The sequence below is a fragment of the Dermacentor variabilis genome, chromosome 7 (assembly GCF_050947875.1).
Source record: "Dermacentor variabilis isolate Ectoservices chromosome 7, ASM5094787v1, whole genome shotgun sequence".
NCBI classification, from domain to species: Eukaryota; Metazoa; Arthropoda; class Arachnida; order Ixodida; family Ixodidae; genus Dermacentor; species Dermacentor variabilis.
In genome coordinates this window covers 140860141-140880560 of record NC_134574.1, presented here as the reverse complement: position 1 = coordinate 140880560, position 20420 = coordinate 140860141, and the positions used below count along the sequence as shown (strand labels likewise).

General features: G+C 49.2%; 4 non-coding genes across 4 annotated transcripts; all 4 read left to right on the top strand.

Moving 5' to 3' along the window:
• The first annotated feature begins 1107 nt into the window (after positions 1 to 1107).
• On the top strand, positions 1108 to 1270 carry LOC142589110 (U1 spliceosomal RNA). Its single transcript, XR_012829825.1, has one exon. It is a non-coding gene; the product is annotated as a U1 spliceosomal RNA (small nuclear RNA).
• Positions 1271 to 4712: 3442 nt separating this feature from the next.
• Positions 4713 to 4875, top strand: LOC142589099 (U1 spliceosomal RNA). The gene has a single exon (XR_012829823.1). It is a non-coding gene; the product is annotated as a U1 spliceosomal RNA (small nuclear RNA).
• A 3500-nt stretch (positions 4876 to 8375) lies between these two features.
• Positions 8376 to 8538, top strand: LOC142589148 (U1 spliceosomal RNA). Its single transcript, XR_012829840.1, has one exon. It is a non-coding gene; the product is annotated as a U1 spliceosomal RNA (small nuclear RNA).
• Positions 8539 to 9779: 1241 nt separating this feature from the next.
• On the top strand, positions 9780 to 9942 carry LOC142589159 (U1 spliceosomal RNA). The gene has a single exon (XR_012829843.1). It is a non-coding gene; the product is annotated as a U1 spliceosomal RNA (small nuclear RNA).
• The last annotated feature ends 10478 nt before the right edge of the window (positions 9943 to 20420 follow it).

Sequence of the window (20420 nt, the reverse complement as noted above, 5' to 3'; positions counted from 1 at the left end):
CGGCACAGCTTGCCATTGGCTACTCGAGGCTTGACCAAGACAAACTTAGGAAAAAACGTGAGCTGACTATTTGAGGCGTATAACTTGTCCGGTGATGTGCACGTATATCTTGGTGAAGCTCATTTGTAGACGTCTTAATGACTTCAGCAAGCAAGCAGAAATACGTATTTAGGATGGGTCTGCTTTACCTGGGCAGGCACTTCTTTATGAAGGCGCGCCCACCGTTGACGCTTCGGTAGATTGAGTTATGCGCTGCCCAAAAGCAAAACTCGCCTTCACTGTGCCGTCACTCTTCCGGGTTCTTTTTTGTAAGGATCGTTGCTGTTTTTCCCTCGCTAACTGAAAGCCCTGCTGAGCCCGGCACTCCGCAAGGGCAACGCGGAATGCACGCAATACGAACTTGCCCCTGAACCCCTGATATAAACCTCCAGAGGCCCCAAAACACCTCCGCGGTAGCACGTAAGTCTGACTGAGCTATAATAGTCGACATCTGACCACCGTAAGGAGTGTGACCATCGTGAAAGGGTAAAAGAAAGCTTGTCGCTTTGAAATTAAGCGCATTGTCAGAAAACACGGACCCTTAATGATGATGGTGTTCTCGGGGCTGCATGTAGCGCGATCGAGTAGGTTGAAAATGGATTTTTACACTTCTGCGACGGTTGCACGAGTCGCGGTGGCAGCCCCGAGTACGATCACGTGAGAAAATGTGTACGCGCATCTATGGCCGATCACTAAACATTCGTGCAGGTGATCTTGTAGCTCAACTATACACTGCATTCTTTTGACGCGTTTACTTTTGATTCAGTCATGATTCAGCGCGCGCAACTGCCGGTGGTGACCAACGCTATACGGTGGAACTGAGCATTTGCCGCTTCTGTCGTTTACGTGTGTGCGCATAGTTTTTTTCTCAACGGGATCCTTGAACAGCAATTGCTCCACGTTCTCTATATACAGGATTATGCGCGGGATGCTTGTGTGTTCAAATATTCTATTTCACACGCTTTAGCTGCTTTGCTGCTTTTTCAAATAGATTCTAACCAAACTTCTTCGCTTGTCCCATATGCTGTCATCCCTGGAATGGCCTGTTAGCCCGTCGATCTGTGTGGCATACTTACCTGGTGTCGGGCTCTCCGGTGATCATTGCGGCCGGAGCTCCGTGCCGAGGCCTGCCATTGCACTGCGGGGGGCTGAAGCACGCCACTATCCCAAAGCGGGATAGGTGGGGCATGTAATTTTTGCTAGTGGGGCTCGGCGTACGCGCCAGCCCCTACCAACAGCAAATCCAAAGTCAGGCTTTTGTAACTGTAATCCAGCTCCGCCGTGATGTGGTTATTGTTGGCTTACCGCGGTTGGACGCGGGCCCGACACGCTGTAGGCTTGCGCATGGAGGCGGCGGGGTGGGTAGCCTGCGCACGACCACGCGGCAAGTCGCTGGTGTTGGCAAACCCGCCTTCGTTGCTCAGTGGCTATGGTGTTGGGCTGCTGAATCGGCCACGGTGGCCCCATTTCGATGTGGGCGAAATTCGAAAACATCCGTGTACTTTAGGCGCACGTCAAAGTACTCCAGGTGGTCAAAATATCTGGAGTCCTCCACTACGGCGTGGTTCATAATCAGAAAGTGGTTTTGGCACGTAAAAACCCTATAATTTAATTTTTTTCGGTGGCGTTGGCAGGCTCCCTACTGTAGAGACGCCGGTGGCAGAGCTGTGACGAAAATGCGACATTGTTAGTGCATGGGAGAAATCTGGGAATTAGTTTCGCTCGTGGACGGGCCACAACGGAGATAGTGTCTGCGTTGGTAGAGCCTCCTGGCAACATGGCAATGCTTTGTTAGAGCGAGGCTCTTAGGCGCCCCCGTTACTGCGGGGAGCGTCGGTGTCCGCCCTCGTAACCGAGCGAACGAGCGCAGCGAAAGATGAGAGCGAACGCGAAGCGCAGCGAGAGAGAAAAGACGGGGACAGCGAAGATAGCGCGAGGATGAAAGCGGAGGAGGAGAGTATGGCGAAAGCATGAGAAGAAAGGGGGTAGTGCAGCGCAAGACGGGGCTTTGCGCCGACGATGGCCACGTGATGGCGCCAGAGAAGCGCGCGTCGTCTGTGTGGAAACAAAGCGCTGCATGAGCGGAGGTCTGTCTGCTGCGGCTGTTTTGAATTGTGCCCACGCGTCACGTTTCAGGGAGGCAGGCATGTCAAACTTTACTCCGTTCGCAACATGGCGCCCGAGACATATTGTCCGAGTCAGCCAATATATCGCGGAATGAAAAAACGTACACAGCGTCGCTCAAATTTCACATTAGGGAGTATCGAAATAGCCGGTGAATTTTTCGTTTATTCACTCTCCTCTAATAGTGAATTAATGAAGAATTTATTGCCGTAAAACGTTCGCCCTCAGTTCCCTGGTCTCTCGTCTGGCGCTGCTGTCGGTATGAATTAAACTTCGACACAGAATGACTCACTTCGGGTCCTGCACTTTCTGACGAACAAAGCATGTAGTGTCGAGATGCGGCATTAGGAGTACGTGTCCTGCTGTGCTCGTGTGCCTGCCAATAAGTATTTGGAGGCGCGCGCTTTGTCAGAAGGCGCAAGAGTGGAGAAATGACTAGCGCAAGAGTGAACGCGGGACACAAAAAGGTGACAAGGACAAGCGCAAACTTACAACTCATTGTCCCTGTCGCCTTTTTGTGTCCCGCGTCCACCCTTGCGCTAGTCACTTCAGCATGGAATAGGAACCAGCCCGGCCTCACACCATTAAAGAGTGCAGTTTGGCATCGCAGTCGCAGACACTGCAAACTTTTGTCGCGGCCACTAGGACACATTACGCATTCGCGACGCTTATAGCGAATCGCGTCGGCAGAGGTAAGTGGCAGCAGTGTGCATGGTTGCGTGCCTTTGGGCTTGCAACGCAGTCTTACGGTGTAATGGCTCGCTGCTGTGTTTCCGTGAGGCGAAGTGTAGGCATTAGAAGCTTACAGATGACGGTGATACAAAGTTGTTGCTCACGTGGGAAGCACTGCTGCACAGTGCTAACCTGTAGTCGAGAGTTCGACGGAATACCGTCTGACCAGGAGGATATATAGAAGAAACAACCTCTCGCCAAAATAAAGAAAAATAATAAAGAAAAAAGTAAATGTTCACGTTTCGAGGCACATAACGGGCCCTTTGTTCACAATAACGCAATAAATGTTCACGTTTCGAGGCAATAACTGGCCCTTTGTTCACACTAGGCCTACCTGTCCTAACTGCCTACCCTGCAGTGGCAAATAAAGTTGTTTCTCTCTCTCTCTCTTCACAATAACAACGAGTATGCACAGTGCTCTCTTGTATATCGGAAAGACGGCGCAATGATCGTAGGTTTAGATATCTGGTGCATTAATTAGCACGTGTCCGGCTATTCCCACGAGCGGTTGACTGGATGTCGGATTGCTCTATAGCAGGAAGCCCGTAGAGCGATGTTTCTCCGGCGATGATATCGCTGCTGCGTCCGAATCGACGATGTGGCCTTTCTTCGCGTGATGATTTGCCAGCGCGATCGATGCCATGGTTGACTTTGTCACGTCATACTTATCACTTTTTCCCAATCTTGGCGCATGTTTCTTTGTTCCTGATACTGTGGCTAACCTGTCACCCCCGTGTGCGCTAACTTCTCTGCATCGCGCGTGTACTTGGCGAGGTCTGGTTTGGAAGGGGTGAACGCTGGCATGCAGCCGGGGCAGCATGGGTTATATATATATTGTACATGAGAGTGAAGTAGACAACCGGGCGTCCGCCAGAACGCCTGCTTACTTCTGCCTCTTCATCTGCTCTAGGCTCAGTGCGCGTGCACCTCTTTCTCATCATTACACTCGGCCACACTGCTGAAGATAGCTCAGGGGGTTGTGAAAGCGCGTTGGTTTTGGAAAGCCGTTGCATACATGGCGTGGGAATGGAATATAGTCGTCCTCATAACCGTCCAGTGAGGAACCACTTCTCTGCGGGTAGTTACGCACCCCGTGTCTTTGACACACCTGAGCCCCCTGATGTAAACTTTCAGACGGCCCAAAGCTGTCCCGCGGTATCACGTACGTCTCAAAGAACTACAATAGTGGGCGCCTGACCGCCGTAATGGCCGTAGCGAATGAGCCAATAAATCTAGTCTCGTTGAAATTAAACTGATTGTAAGAAAATACAGACCCTTAATGATGGTGGTGTTCTCGGGGCTGTGTATAGTGCGGCCAAGGAGGTCAAAAATAATCATTTAAACCTCTACGATAGTTTCGCGGGGCGCGGTGCGATCACGTTCGAATTTTACTGCATGCGCCTCTATGGCCGGTCACGACAAAGGTAGTGTATTGTTGAGTTACAAGATCACAGAAACATTCTTGCCGGTGATCTTGTAGCTCAACAAAATACTACTTTCGTCGTTTACTTTTGATTCAGTCATGATTCAGCAAGCGTAATTGCCAGTGGTGACCAACGCTACGGTGCAAAGGCATGTTCGATCCTTTTGTCGCTTATGTGTGTGCGCATAGTTTTGTCAACGTGGTCCTTGAAAAGCAATTGTTCCGCGTTCTTTACATACAGGATTATGTGCAGGATGCTTCTGTGTTCAAATGTTCTATTTCACACGCTTAAGTTGCTTTGCTTCTCTTTCAAATAGGCCCTAACTAAACTTCTCCGCGCGTCACATATGCTGTCCTTCCTGGAATGGCCTGTCAGCCCGTCGCGCTATGTGGCATACTTACCTGGTGTCGGGCTCTCCGGTGATCACTGCGGCCGGGGCTCCGTGCCGAGGCCTGCCATTGCACTGCGGGGGGCTGAAGCACGCCACTATCCCAAAGCGGGATAGGTGGGGCATGTAATTTTTGGTAGTGGGGCTCGGCGTACGCGCCAGCCCCTACCAATGCCAAATCGAAAGTCAGAGCTTTTCACTGTCACGCGTATCCGCCGCAGTGTGGGTGTTTCCGGGTAACAAATGTTGGCTGCAAATCCGTGACGTGTTAGAGGCGGCAGAGTATAGGTAGCCGACGACCTCGAGGGTGCAGTCTCGGTGGTGTTCAGGCAGGCATCCTACTGAGAGGCTGTGACGAAAATGTGAGATTGTCCCTGCATGTGAGAACGCAAGGAATAAGTTTAGCTCCCCGACGGGTCGGAAGGGAGAGAGTGTCTGCGTTGGCAGAGAAGCTCGCCTCCTGGCAGCATGGCAACGCTTAGCTTGAGCGCAGCTCTTAAGCACCCGTTCCTGCGGCAAGCGTCGGCCTGCTCCCTTAAACCGAGCAAAGGAAAGCGTGAGAAGTGTAGTGGCGCGAAAGACGGGCTCCGCGGCCACGATGGCTACGAGATGGCGCCAGAGTAGCGCGCGTTGTCTGTATGGAAACAAAGCGCTGCATGAGCGGCGATCTGTCTGCGGCGGCTGCTTTGAATCCCGCCCACGCGTCACGATTAGTGAGGCAGTTGTGCCAGACTCCGCCCCCTTTGCAGCGGGCCGCACGAGTGGGATTGTCCGTGCCAGCCAATATATCGCGAAATGAAAATGCTTATATACTGCTGCGGTCAAATTTCGCATTAGGGAGTATCGTAATGTTAGGTGAATTTCTTTTTTTAAGTTTAGCCTCCCCTAATAATAAAACAATTTAAAGGTTACTGCCGTGAGACGCTCGCCCTCAGTTGGCTTGTCTGCTGTCGGTATCAATAAAGCTTCGCTACAGAATGACCCGCTTCGGAGTCTGCGCTTTCTGACGAATACATGTATACTGTCGAGATGTGGCATTACGAAAGCGTGTCGTGTTGTGCTTGTGTGCCTGACCAATACGTAATAAGAAGTGCCTGCTTTGTCAGGGAGCGGAAGGATGCAGCGTGACAAGCTCGGGTAGGTGGTCCCTGCGTGGGACTAGCCCGGTGGCGCGGGGTCCCCCTGCGTCTTCTCTGGAGCGAATAAAGTTCTTTACCTCACTCACTCACTCACTCACTCACTCACTCACTCACTCACTCACTCACTCACTCACTCACTCACTCACTCACTCACTCACTCACTCACTCACTCACTCACTCACTCACTCACTCACTCACTCACGCAGCTGCCGATGCTGCAAAATTAAGTCTTGTCGTGTAGGGCTTGGACACATTACGCATTCGCGACACCTAGCGAATCGCGTTTATTGAGAAAAATAGCAGCAGTGTACGTAGCTTTGTGTCTTTTCCAACGCATTGTAACGGTGTAATATGGATTGATGCTGTGTTTCCGTGAGGAGAAGTGTAGCTGGCAGAGACTTACAAATGACGGTTATCCAAAGCACTGCTACTCACCTGCAGTCGAGAGTTCGATGGAATACCGTCTGACGAGGAGGATATACAGAAGAAACGAGCATCGGCCCAAAAAAAGAAAAGTAATAAAGAAACGCAAATGTTCATGTTTCGAGGGCCCCTTGTTCACATTAAGGAATATGCACAGTGTTTGCTTGTATACCGGAAAGATTGCGCAATTATCGTGGGTTTAGGTATCTGGTGCATTGTGACGTGTCCGGGTAATCACATGTGCGGTTGACTTGATGTAGAATGATTCAATAGTAGCAACTACGTAAAGGAATGTTTCGCCGGCGATGATATAGCTGCTGCATCCGAATCGAGGATATGACCTGTCTTTACGGGATGCTCGCCCAGCGTGTTCAAAGATATGTTTGACTTTGTCACTTCATATCTATCGTTATCTTTCCTAATTTTGGCGCGTGTTTGTTTCTTCTTGATTCTGTGGCTAACCGGTCATCCTTTGTGCGCGCTGAGTTCTCTGCATCGCGCGTATATTTGGCGAAAACTGGTTTACTTCAATAATACTTGGTGCTGGGCTAGTTGGTGATGCATTCTTTAAAACTGTGTTACAGACGTTGAAAGCTGGCATGCAGCCGGGGCACTATGGGTGCTTTTCCGTAAGGTCGAGAAGCGTGCCTACAGTTGAGCCTTATTTCGCTTCAAACGAAACCCAAACAGTCCGTGGCAGCAGTGATGGGACCGTGTTCTCCCAGTACCGAAACTGACGCTCAAACAGTCGGAGTTAGCCATGAGGATACGGGAAAACGAAACCCACGTCAGCTTCCAGTGGCGTCATTAAATAGAGACAAAAAAATCTCAGCTCCTGAATTACTTGCAACCGGCTATACTTGGTGCCAAGAAAACAGAACGTTCTCTGACTATAGATACTGTTCTTGTGACGTCATGGATGGAACATCTCACCGCATAGGCGAAAAGGTTTAATTCTTCCTGAAGTTGGGGATTGGGGAAGGGTGCTGGGGCCGATATATATATACATATATATATATATATATATATATATATATATATATATATATATATATATATATATATATATATATATATATATATATATATATATATATATATATTGCACGAGAGAGTGCAGCAGATAGACATTCGGTATTCTGCCTCTGTTCTGCCTCTTCATCTTCTCTAGCGTTCGCCGTGCCAGCACCCTAGCCTGAGTGCACCTCTTTCTCCTCCTTACACTCGGCCACACTGTTGAAGATAGCTCAGGTGGTTGTGAGGGCGCGCTGGCGGTGGAAAACTGTTGCACACACGACGTGGGATAGGAAGTATAGTCGCCCTCATAACTGCCCGGTGCGTAACCACTTCTCTAAGGGGGGTTGCGCACCCTGCGCCTTTGACACGCTTGAAGCCCCCGATGGAAACCTTCAGACGAGCCAAAACTGTCCCGCGGCAGCACGTACGTCTCAAAGAGCGACAACAGTGGGCGTCTGACCACCGTAAAGACCGTGACCATCGCGAAAGAGCCAATAAATCTAGTCTCTTTGAAATTAAACGGGTTGTAAGAAAATACAGACCGTTAATGATGATGGTGTTTTCGCGGCTGTGTATAATGCGGTCAAGGAGGTCTAAAATAGTTATTGAAACATCTGCGACAGTTTCGCGGGGCGCGGTGCGGTCACGCACGAATTTTAGTGTATGCGCGTCTATGGCCGGTCACGACAAAGCGTAGTGTATTGTTGAGCTACGAGATCACAGAAACCTCCTTGCCGGGGATCTTGTAGCTGAACAATATACTATACTTTCGTCGTTTACTTTTGATTCAGTCATGATTCAGCAAGCGCCATCGCCAGTGTGGACCAATGCTACGGTCAAAGGCATGTTCGATCCTTTTGCCGCCTACGTGCGTGCGCACAGTTCTTTCTCAACGTGGTCATTGAAAAGGAACTATTCCGCGTTCTCTATATACAGGATCATGTGCAGGGTGCTTTCATGATCAAATATTATATTTTGTGAGCTTCAGCTTCTTTGCTGCTGTTTCAAGTAGGCTCTAACTAAACTTGTCCGCTTGTCCCACATGCTGTCGTTCCTGGAACGGCCTGTCAGTCCGTCACGCTGTTTTGCATACTTACCTGGTGTCGGGCTCTCCGGTGATCATTACGGCCGGGACCCCGTGCCGAGGCCTACCATTGCACTGCGGTTGGCTGAAGCACGCCACTATCCCAAACCGGGATAGGTGGGGCATGTAATTTTTGGTAGTGGGGCTCGGCGTACGCGCCAGCCCCTACCAATGCGAAATCCAAAGTCAGAGCTTTAAGTTGTCCTGGAGGTCCAACGCAGGGTGCGTGTTTTCGACTAACACAGGTTGGGCGCGCTGTCCGTGGTGCAGGTCCGTGGTTTGCGCGTGGAGGCGGCGGAGTAGGTAGCCTACGACGGTGAGTGAGTGAGTGAAATATCTTTTAATAGATCCAGAGGAGACGCAGGGGAGACCCCGCGCCACCCGGCTTATAGTCCCACGTAGGGGCCGCCAAGCCGAACTTGACGGCCCGATCGCGGGCACTCTGGACGGCCAGGGTTTGGTCGTTGAGTTCGGGGCTGCCCAAGAGCACAGCCCACCTATCCTCGCTGGAGAACTGTGGGTGGTAGAAACTTACGGATGGCGGCTATCCAAAGCCTCTGCCCACGAGGGTATAGCACTGCTACACAGTGGTAACCTGTAGTCGAGAGTTCGACGGGAATACCGTCTGACGAGGGGGATACATAGTGGAAACAAACACTCGCCAAAATAAAGAAAAATAATAAAGGAAAAGCTAATGTTGACGTTTCGAGGGCCCTAACGGTCCCCTTTTTCACAATAACAACGAATATGCACAGAGCTCGCTTGCATAGACAAGAACGGCACCACCGAGCGACGATGTTGCGCCAGCCTTTGAGCGCCGCATGCGGGGTAAACTTCAACTAGTCGGCCGTACATTTCTCTCATCTCTCGTTCATACCGCCTTGTTTGCCTCTTGCACTGCGCGTGTTTGGGCACGTTTCGGTACCGCGCGCGGCGTGTGCCTGTGTGTGGACGTTTTATTCGAAGGACGTTGTACAGCGTCTATGGCCGTCTATGGCCGGTCACGACAAAGGTAGTGTATTGTTGAGCTACAAGATCTCAGAAACCTCCTTGCCGGTGATCTTGTAGCTCAACAATGTATTACTTTCGTCGTTTACTTTTTGATTCAGTCGTGATCCAGCAAGCGCAATCGCCAGTGGTGACCAACGCTATACGGTGCAAAGGCATGTTCGATCCTTTTGTCGCTTACGTGTGTGCGCATAATCTTTCTCAACGTTGTCTTTCAAAAGGAACGGTTCCGTGTTCTCTATATACAGGATTATGCCTAGGATGCTTTCGTGTTCAAATATTCTATTTTGCAAGCTTTAGCTGCTTTGCTGCTTTTTCAAATAGATTCTAACCAAACTTCTTCGCTTGTCCCATATGCTGTCGTTCCTGGAATGACCTGTTAGCCCGTCGCGCTGTGCGGCATACTTACCTGGTGTCGGGCCCTCCGGTGATCATTGAGGCCGGGGCCCCGTGCAGAGGCCAACCATTGCACTGCGGCGGGCTGAAGCACGCCACTATCCCAAAGCGGGATAGGTGGGGCATGTAATTTTTGGTAGTGGGGCTCGGCGTACGCGCCAGCCCCTACTAGTGCCTAATCCAAAGTCAGAGCTTTCAATTGTGATCAATCTGCGCCACAGTGTTGGTGTTCTCAGTTCACATAGGTTGGGTGCAGGTCCGTGGCGCGCTATCGCGCTGTAGGCTTGCGCGTGGAGGGGTCGGAGTAGGTAGGTTACTGATAACCTCGCGGGTGCAGTCTCGGTGGTGTTTGCAGGCCCCTACTGTGGAGGCGCCAGTGGCGGAGCTCTGACGAAAACGTGACATTGTCCCCTACGTGGGAGAACACAGGGAATCACTTTCGCTCGCGGACGGGTCAAAAGGGAGATAGTGTATGCGTTGGCAGAGAAGCTCGCCTCTTGGCATCATGGCAACGTTTAGTTTGAGCGCTGCAAACGAAAGCGTGATGCGTGTAGTGCCGCGAACGACGGGCTTTACGGCGACGATGGCTACGAGATGGCGCCGGAGTAGCGCGCGTCGTCGGTATGGAAACAAAGCGCTGCGTGAGCGGGTGGTCTCTCTGCGGCGGCTGCGGTGAATCCCGCCCACGCGTCACGATTATCGAGGCAGTCGCGCCACACTTCGCTCCGTCTGCAATGTGCCGCACGAGACATTGTCCGCGCCAGCCAATATATCGCGAAATGAAAACGCGTATACAGCTGCGCCCATATTTCGCATTAGGGAGTGTCGTAATAGTCGGTGAATTTATTTTTATTTAGTCTCTCCTAATGATGAAACAATTCAAAAGTTGCTGCCGTAAAACGACCGCCCTTAGTTCGCTGCTCTTCCGTCTGGCGCTCCTGTCGGTATGAATTAAACTTCGCTGCAGAATGACCCGCTTCGGGTTCTGCGCTTTTTGACGAATAAAACGCGTGTGCTGTCGAGATATGACATTACGAAGATGTGCCTTGTTGCGCTTGTGTGCCCGACAATACGTAATAACAGGTGCCAGCTTTGTCAGAAAGTTCAAGGGTGCAATGTGACGCGCAGCTGCAGATGCTGCAAAATTTTGACTTGGCGTGTACCACTAGGACACATTACGCATTCACGACGCCTAGCGATTCGCCTTCATTGAGGCAAGTAGCAGCAGTGTGCGTAGCTTTGTGTCCTTTCCAACGCAGCGTAACGGTGTAAAATGGATTGATGCTGCGTTTCCGTGAGGAGAAGTGTAGGTGGTAGAAACCTACGGATGACGGCTTTCCAAAGCCGTTGTCCACGAGGGAAGCACTGCTACACAGTGTTAACCTGTAGTAGAGAGTTCGACGGAATATAGTCTGACGAGGACGATACAAAGAAAAAGCTAAACACTGGCCAAAATAAAGAAATACAATAAATAATCGCAAATGTTCATGTTTCGAGGCCCCTGACGGGCCCCTTGTTCACGATAACAACGGATATGCACAGTGCTCGCTTGTATATCCCGCAAGATGGCGCAATGATCGTGGGTTTAGATATCTGGTACATTAATTAGCACGTGTGCGGGTATTCACATGTTCGGTTGACCGGATGTAGGGTGAGTCTATAGCAGTAAGCGCGTAGAGCGATGTTTCTCTGGCGATGGCATAGCTGCTGCATCCGAATCGAGGATGTGGCCTGTCTTGACGTGATGCTCGGCCAGTGTGTTCGATGCCATGTGTGACGTTGTCACGTCATACTTGTTATTTTTTTTGCTAATTTTGGCGCGTGTTTGTTTCTCCTTGATTCTGTGCCCAAGCTGTCATCCTTTGTGCGCTAACTTCTTTGCATCGCGCGTGTACTTGGTGAGGACTGGTTTGCAGGCGGTGGCCGCTGGCATGCAGCCGGGGCAGTACGGGTGCTTCTGCGTAAGGTCGGAAAGCGTGGCTAAAATTGTGTCTCATTTCGCTGGAAACGAAACCCGAATGGTCGGTGGCAGCTGTGATGGTACCGTGTACTCTCAGTACCGAGATTGACGCTCAAACAATTGGAGTGCGCCATGAGGATGTCCGAAAACAAATCCCACGTCACTTCCCACGGTGTTATTAACTAGAGAAAAAAATATCAGCTACTTAATTTCTTGCAATGGGGTATACTGCGTGCTAAATAAAACGTTCGCTGACTACAGATACTTTTCACGTGCCGTCATGGATGGAGCGTCTCACCATGCTAGTAACCGAAGATGGCGTTCAGGGCTCAGATCGCATGTCAGAGCGGTGCTCCGCCCGCGTTATCAGTGGGAAGGGTTGGCGGTGGACGGTGGATGATAAGAGTGGCATATTGTTGAGCGCAAGGAATCAGTATAGATTATACGGGCCTTACTGTGCCTTTCGTGTTTACGCAGCCTCAGCCTGCACTATATAACCTTATAAAGGGACACTAAACGTAAATATTTCACGATTAGGCTTCTGTAATAACGAATTCTTCATTCGTAACGAAAACAGAGTTTTTGAAGGCGAGATTATGACCTGAATAGAAAATCGAAGTGGCGCCATCTGTTGTCGAATATGGTACCCCTTATGTGTGGCCGTGGCCTCCGCTATCAGATCTGGCGGTGCGGCGCCGGAGCTGATCGCGGAGGCCACGGTGTGGCGTCAGCACCTCTGATGCACAGAGAGCGGAGCGACTCTCGGCATCGCATCGCTTCTCTTGACCGTAACCGGTAACTTGAACCAAAGCAGGGCAGGACAGTGACTCACGCAAGCCGTACGCTTCGTATATAGAGCTGAATAAAGAGTATGCGAAATACATAACAACGGCACGGAACGCTGTCACGTGGAGACGACGTCATCTCCTCCGCCATGGCGCTGACGGTTCAAATTGACGCTCCAGGCATTTCGACGGCAATTTCCTACGCAAGAGATTTATATATTGACACGCAGAAAACGATGATCGACTTCTAGACGAATACTCTGATGATCTATCTGGTGTTAATATTTTCCTTTGGTCTTCCTTTATTGTGGCGGCCCCGATGCAATCAATGCAAACCATTTATACATGTAGGTAGGCTATTCCTTCTTATCTGTTTTACACTGTAAACTAATTTACCCCCTTAAGTGTGCGCAAAGGTGTAAGGTGGTCTCACACCCTTAAAGGGACACTAAATCAAAACAATAAATCAGTTTAGACTGATGAAGCATTGTTTGACAACTCTGCAGGTGGTCATTTCAAAATAGTCGTTCGATTATTATTTGAGAAAATGAAGGTCAAAGTATCAGTATTTGAATTGAATTAAATTATGGGGTTTGACGTGGTAAAACCATTTTCTGATTATGAGACACGCCGTAGTGGAGGAGTCCGAAAATTTCGATCACCTGGGGTTCTTTAACATGCACCTAAATCTAAATACACGGGTGTTTTCGTATTTTCGCCTCCATCGAAATGGGGCCGCCGTGGCCGGGATTCGATCCCGTGACCTCGTGCTCAGCAGCCCAACATAATAGCCAGTGAGCATCCACGGCGGGTTGTAGTATTTGAATTTGGTGCTGGAACTCCGACACCGGTACGTCAGTGTGATGTCAGGGATTCTAAAGTATGTTTTCGTATTTGGGCCGCGTTGGCTAGGTTCGAGAAACTTGCCATGTTTAATATTTGGTTCCTTTAGAACACAACGCAGTCAATCTGTAGTGCTAAATTAGTAAATAGGCCCTAGAAGACGCTATCAAAATCCATGACGTCACAGCGACCTGGCGCGGGAACTTCAAGGAGGCGTCGCCACCTTTATATCACATTTGCGCTTTTTCTTGCATATTAAGCGTCTTATCGTGTTAATATTGGTGTTTTTGGTGTTGTGTAAGGGTAATTTAATGATGCAGAACAACTAATTTTTCCCCTTTAGTGTCCCTTTAAATCATTTTTGGGTGTAAGGATGCGATTTATGGACCGATTTACATCTTTATGCATTTTTAAAGCTGCAATTATTGTTTTACAGCGTAAGCTGGCGACGACGTGCTTATCCCCAACAAAAATGCACTTAAGCATGGAAAACCTGTGCTGTCCTCGTCCGTGTCTTGCGCGCGCTGTTCTCGAACGCTTTCCCAAAGCCTTCGTTCACTTAGCGACGTGGTGTCGGCGGCGACCACTGTTAGGAACCGGTGTCGACGAACTTGACGGCCTCGCACGCTGCATGTGTGGCGCGTTGTTCGTCGCCTTTTTTGAAGCCCTGCCATTATTCACCCACCCTCGACGCGAAGAGCCCGCACCACTTGTCGGTGGTAATGGACCACATACGTAAAGGGGTATGCTCAATTGGTACGCCGCAGCATTTCCGCTCGGCTGCATCCGTACTTCAGTACGTCTTTCCCTGTGAGTCATGTTATTCAACTATAGGAAGTTTTCGATGGAGCCGATCCCAAAGTCCGAGAACCAGCTGGAGCTGGCTGCTCAGTGGCTATGGCGTTGCGCTGCTGAGGTCGAGGGTTCGAATCCCGGCCGTGGCGGTCGCCGTATTTCGATGGGGGCGGAATGCAAAAAGAAAAAGGAAACACGTTTCTGTGTACCGTGCCTTCGGCGCCCGTCATGTAGAACCCCAGGGGGTCAAAATATACTCCGGAGGTCGTATGACCCTGCGAGCGAATCAACTGAAGCAAAAATCTGGTTCTGCGCCTGCGCCGTGTTGCTATAATCGCACACTTTATTTACGCTGGCACAATCGCGCAGTCTCAGAATCTACGAATGGTTTTCGCTTCGTTTACGTTGCAACGCCTATGTTTTTTTTTTTAAATGCGTAAGCGTTTCTATGCCTACCCAACGAGCAAACCCGTCTGCAGCCGTCCGGCCGTCCGCCACGTAAGAGAATCGCTTTCAAGATGGGGCCTGCAGCAGCGAGCGAATAGACCTTCGCGCTGCCTTTAGCTTCAATGCGAACTAAGCGGCGAGAACACAGCGCACACAAAGCTATCAGCCCTCGGCGCACTCTGTCCCCATAGCAAATCGCTTTCAAGATATATGGCGAGTGCGACCGCGCCGTACGTAGCCGCCGCAGGAGTACGGTTGATCACCGTTGATAACGGTTCGCATCGAGAGGAGGCAGCGTCATCAACAACGTCTACGTGTACGAAGTCTACAAAACGTGACACTGTTCAGTTACGTCACGTACTACAGCACGCATCCGCCAGTGCCTATCGTCCACGAAGCGGCGGCATCATCCAAACGCACCATCATATACAGCATGAGTGAACGTTGCTACTACTCGCCTCTTCGTCGTCTCATGTTAGCCTCGGTTAACATTTCGGTGTTGCAACCGCGCTCCTCCGTTTCACGATTCCTTCGCGGTGTTTCTGGCACTTATACCAAACACAGCGGCACAAGACGACAAAAACAGCAGGTGACTACAGTAGCAAATGCTAACGCATCATTTAGATAGCTCCGACAGGATAGTAACTGCGCGTAATTTTTTTTTCCCTTTCTGCATGCCCCAGCGACTGCCTTCGCCGAATTTTATCGCTGTTACGCAGTTATCGCTCGACGCGAGACGCCCTCGCTCTATATGGGAAACTTGGCGAACGTTGTCGTAACGTCGATATCGAGTCGGGCCTGTGATTATCGGATCGCGCACGTGTAACGAAGGCTGCTGCCTGTTTCCGGACAGACGCGAGCAACGCCGACTTCTCTTGAATGTCGTACGATGACTGATGAACCGTAAATACGAGCGAGTCGACCCGCGCGAGTTCGACGACGACCGACGATTGTGCTGGCTAACGTAAGGTTGTAGCTCTCACGTGTTTTGTTTTCTGGGCCAGGTGAGTTCTCCAGATAGAGGAAGAAGAAGAAACTTCATGAAAGAAAAGTCCGGCAGTTCTTGTTGTGGTGGCCTCAGGTGGCGGCTCGAAGTCCTTAGACTCTGAGCCGCCATCTGAGGCCACCACCACAAATAGATGGAGTTAAATTCTTTGTTCGCTTCATGCGGCAGTGCCTGATTTCCGTCGCCACCTCGTTACGATGTGCTTTGAACGCACGCCTCAAACGAAACGTACGGATCAGGCGCACTGATCACATGCACAGAGACCGTAACTATATCGAATAAAATAATACATATTCCACATATAACCCCCATATCCACATGAATATGTACAATCCTACATGTCCTTCTCAGAGCTGCAAGACAACTCAAGGACATAATCGCTTGTGCAGGCCGGTTATAAATACCGACTGGTATTATTTTTTTGGTATTATTTCTTGCTTCAGTCTATCATGGTTACGTGCGGAATTTTCCATGTACGTCCGCGAATAACGTAACCGTCTCTTATACGGTTCCTGTCGTAAATATCGCTTTTCTTTGTGTAACACAAAGGTGAGAGTATAACACTTTATACTAGGTTGGAATGTTGATGCGATGTACCTTGTGGATTTTTGTGTCAATTCATGGTATGCGAAATGCACTTCAAAGGTGCTGTTCGTCTACTGTAACGGCGCAGTGCTTTTTAATAACCAAGTGTCAATTACCACAAATATGGACGGCCAGAATACACTTAAACCTCTCCCATACATCTACGCCCCCATCCGCCTTTATTTCCATCATGAACGTTCTCGGAAATGGCTTCCGAGATAACTTCGAAACTGTACAAGGAAACGCCACGGACGTAAAATCCTGCATGTTTCCCTACATTATGTGGGTTTATTGGATGCGGGAGTTATGGGATGTATGTTTTTCCTTTTACTAGGTAAGTGCTTTCGTTTCTACCTCCCCCAATCGTTTCTGGACACTCTCAAAAGCACGGAGTTTCGTGCAAAAAATTAACGACAGAAAATCTGGCTTTGCAAATTGTTCACTCGATATCGGAATCGTAGCTACACTGAATGGATTTCTCCACTATTTGGCATGGATTGGTTGACGAAGCACATATGCAGCCTCTTTTAGTGTTAAATTAAAATGTCTTTTTTGTTGCGCTAAGTCCATGATTTGTTTATGAGGCACGTCATACCGGGGGGGGGGGGGGGGGCGGTTGGCCCAGATTAATTTGGAACGTTCACCTAATGCACGGTACTCGAGCGTTTCTGCATTTCGCCCTTATCGGAACGAAGCCGCCGCGGCTGGGATCGAACCCGCGACCCCTTGCTTAGCAGCTCAACGCCGGGTGTCCCGGCGGGTTATTTTAGTGGTTTTTTTTTTTGGCTCCGTTGTCTAGTTGTTCCAGCCTCGCAGCGTTTACTTTGAGTAAATATATGTTCTACATTCCTTAGTAATTTGTCTTATTGGGCAACTTTCGGTGTGTAATTATGCATCAAGAATCTTTCCAGCATGTGTTCAGATAAATCAATCTATTATTTGCTAAGTAAAAAGACGCCACGTAAAATTTTTAAATGCCCTAAACAATTTTTTTTTTTTGAAATCTACCGGGAACCTTCAAATAGTGGTACAGGATGAATGATACAAACATTGCGATACACTCATTTTTCTATAAAAAAAAGCTTCCCAATCGTTTATCTAAAATCTACGAGGTCGTTCGAACCACGAGAAAAAAAAACAACTCTATGCAAATGCATGCATCGCCCATCCTTCCCTCGCTGGCTCAACAGCCACGCGACAACGTGATACGCTGTCGCTATCGCCATAACGCCCTCTGTGAAACTCTGGCGTTAAAAGGCGGCCTCCGAGATCCGGAAGCGTTCTTGCGCGTTGAAGGTCTCGGAGGTCACGCTCGGTAACGCTAGCCTCAGTATTCGCCCGAAGCACGGCTCAGTTCACAAAACTGGAAACTAACGAGCAACGAACGCGATCGGGGAAAGAAAGAAAACGCTGAGCGCTGGCAGGACGCAATGTGGAACACGGCAGCTCGGCGTTGGGCTCCACCACGCCACTTGGCCTGCGTGCTGGCAGCTGCGTCCTAGTTGCACGTCTCACAAGTGTTCCGGGTGACACGGCCTCTGAAAAAAGGCAGATATTGAGAGAAACCGCATCCTCAACTTGCCTAATGTTCCACGGAACAAGCGAAATTGGGCGCTGCTTGTACTGCGCATGCTCCTTCTCTTCGGAAAATGTCTCGCGGAGAAAATTATCGCGTGAGGCTTCACAGGAGGAATCTACGACGCACTGTAGGAGATCCACTGGTTTCGCTGCTAATACAGTGGAAGCGAAGTGGAAATTTGGATTTTGGTGTGGTAACAGCGGGAACGGTGAAACGGGGACGAAGACGTTGCGAGTTCCCATCCTGTCGCCATTGTTGCATTATCTATTATCATATTCCTCGCAGTAATCTAACTAAAGAACAGTGCTGGTCAATGCGAAGGCAATGTAATTCTATGAAAGTTACGGGAAACCTAAACTGAAGTTCGCTTGCCGCATATACGCCAATGGTCGATATGTCAAACTGGCACATGTCAAACTTGCCTGCAAGACACGGGTGTATTGTTTTTTTCAATACATACATACATACATACATACATACATACATACATACATACATACATACATACATACATACATACATACATACATACTTCAAGAAAGCAGCCGCCGGGTATCCACCATTTTGAAAGCATTTCCACGACGCAATTTATTATGAGATTCTAAAACCATAGACGAGTACTACTGAAAGCCTTTATTAGTGCCCACACGAAGCTGGGGCCGAATTCATAAAGCTTTTCGTTCGTAAGTGCTGTTCTGTTATTCGCTCATCGCCTTCGCTAATGATATGTCCTACGTCACTATTGGCTGGCACGAACGCTTTTTAGCGTAAGAACGTTTTGTGAATACGGTACCTGTTTCTTTATGCAAACATCTCAGATCCAGCATCGTCTCATAATACGTTTCAATAAGTACTAATGAGTATATTGAGAAACAAGGGCGAGATTAATAGAATTAGAGCAGTAATCACTAAAGGCGCTTTGAACGTACCATGTTACTCGGGAAAGCATTTGTGATGCAGTAAGTTGAGCTCGTGGCATATCATCAACAAAGGCACACAATACATTGTGCCACCAGCTAACCTTAATTCCCTTAGCCTCATCTTCTCCTCCATTTCCGATTTTTCCCTACCTACTACTCCGTTTAATATAATCTTTCATGTTTTACGCATATAACAGTTGTACGACCCATTTTCCCGTATACACCTGCCCCAGCCCGCTTTTAGTCATGTCGCCCTCTTATTTGTTATTCCGGTTTTGGTTCTCCCTATTGTTGTTTTTCTACATTTTATTTTATTTTTTGAAACACCCTCCAACACTTTCCAAAGTCTCAGACGCCAGAATACCTCTTTTTCGGTGCCTCAGCCACACAGGGTGTCGCTACTTCTGTATACCGCCGTGACGACGCCTAACTTGAGCTTCTGGGGCTAACGTCCCTTGAAAGACCAAGCCGCTGCCTTCCAGCTACCCCATGCATTGTGCCCTAGACTCCTTGTCGGCATCTTAACTCCTTCAAAATTGCCCGACGCACTGCTGCTACGCTCCTCAAGTCATTCTTTCAACTGATGTCTTTTTGAGTCTTTTTTGTTACTCGCGCACTGACCGGCTGACCGGCTCTTCTAAAGCCGCAAAAACATGTCGCCAACGACACCCCTGAATGCTCCCTAACCTCTCGCTCCCCCAGCACCCTCCCATGCCTTTCTTTTTCTCTTCTTATTCTTTCTTTCCCGCTAAGCTCCTTTCTCTTTTTTTCCTTTCCCCCCGCCTTCCCACTCTCCCTCTCTTGTCCCGTCGTCTTAGGAACCACGCTTGCAGACGGCAGGCGACAGCGCTCATTCTCTTTGAAGTTTCTCCCTTTTCAACCAACCGCCACTGACAACAACCGCGCTTGACGTCCCTCTACTAACCTGCTAAGTCTAACATGCCGAGGATGACGAGGCCGCCTTTGACAAAGATATAGGTCCTCCTATCGAAACGTTGGCCAGTCTTTCTGAGGCATTTTATCCCTGTTCATAACCTTTATACCACAGCGTGCTATTCCATCTGTCAGCCCCATTCCTGATCTTAAGTTGAGCAGAGTATTTGAGCTAAATAAAAGTCTTGCTTTCCATCACCGCTATGGTTACTGTCTCCAATTGTTGGATAATGTAGATTCGAGAAGCAGTGACCATTCTGTTTTGCTGACACATTCACAGCATATCGGCAGACGCCGGAATTTGGGTGACAGTTACCTACACGCTTACTTCTTAAAATTCAACCATTCAATTTTTACAGCGAAGCTGTATATAGCTAGGGTTCCATGCACTTTAAATCTCCGTGAACAAAAACTGTCATCATCAATGACTCGCACCCCCGTAAGCACTCATGCTCCCATAAGCAAGCAAAAAAGAAATGCAATGGCTCAAAGCCTCGTAAGGCAGAGGCTATAAGCACTCATCAAAGTGAATCGAAGAGTGCTTAAATTCTTTCTAGTCACGGATACATCATACAGAACGGGACTTTCAGACTGACTCCAACCAAATAAGTGATGAATTTTATTAGCCCGACGTTTCGGAGCCTATTCGGCTCCTTCTTCAGGGGTTATGCTTCGGGGGTGGCGGTGGGCAGCTTTTAAAGGTCTTTTGTAAAAAAAAAAGGGGGAGGGGGGAGAGTAAGGAAGGTGGGAAGACACTTCATAGACGGGAAGAGGGGGGAGCGAAAGGGTGAGA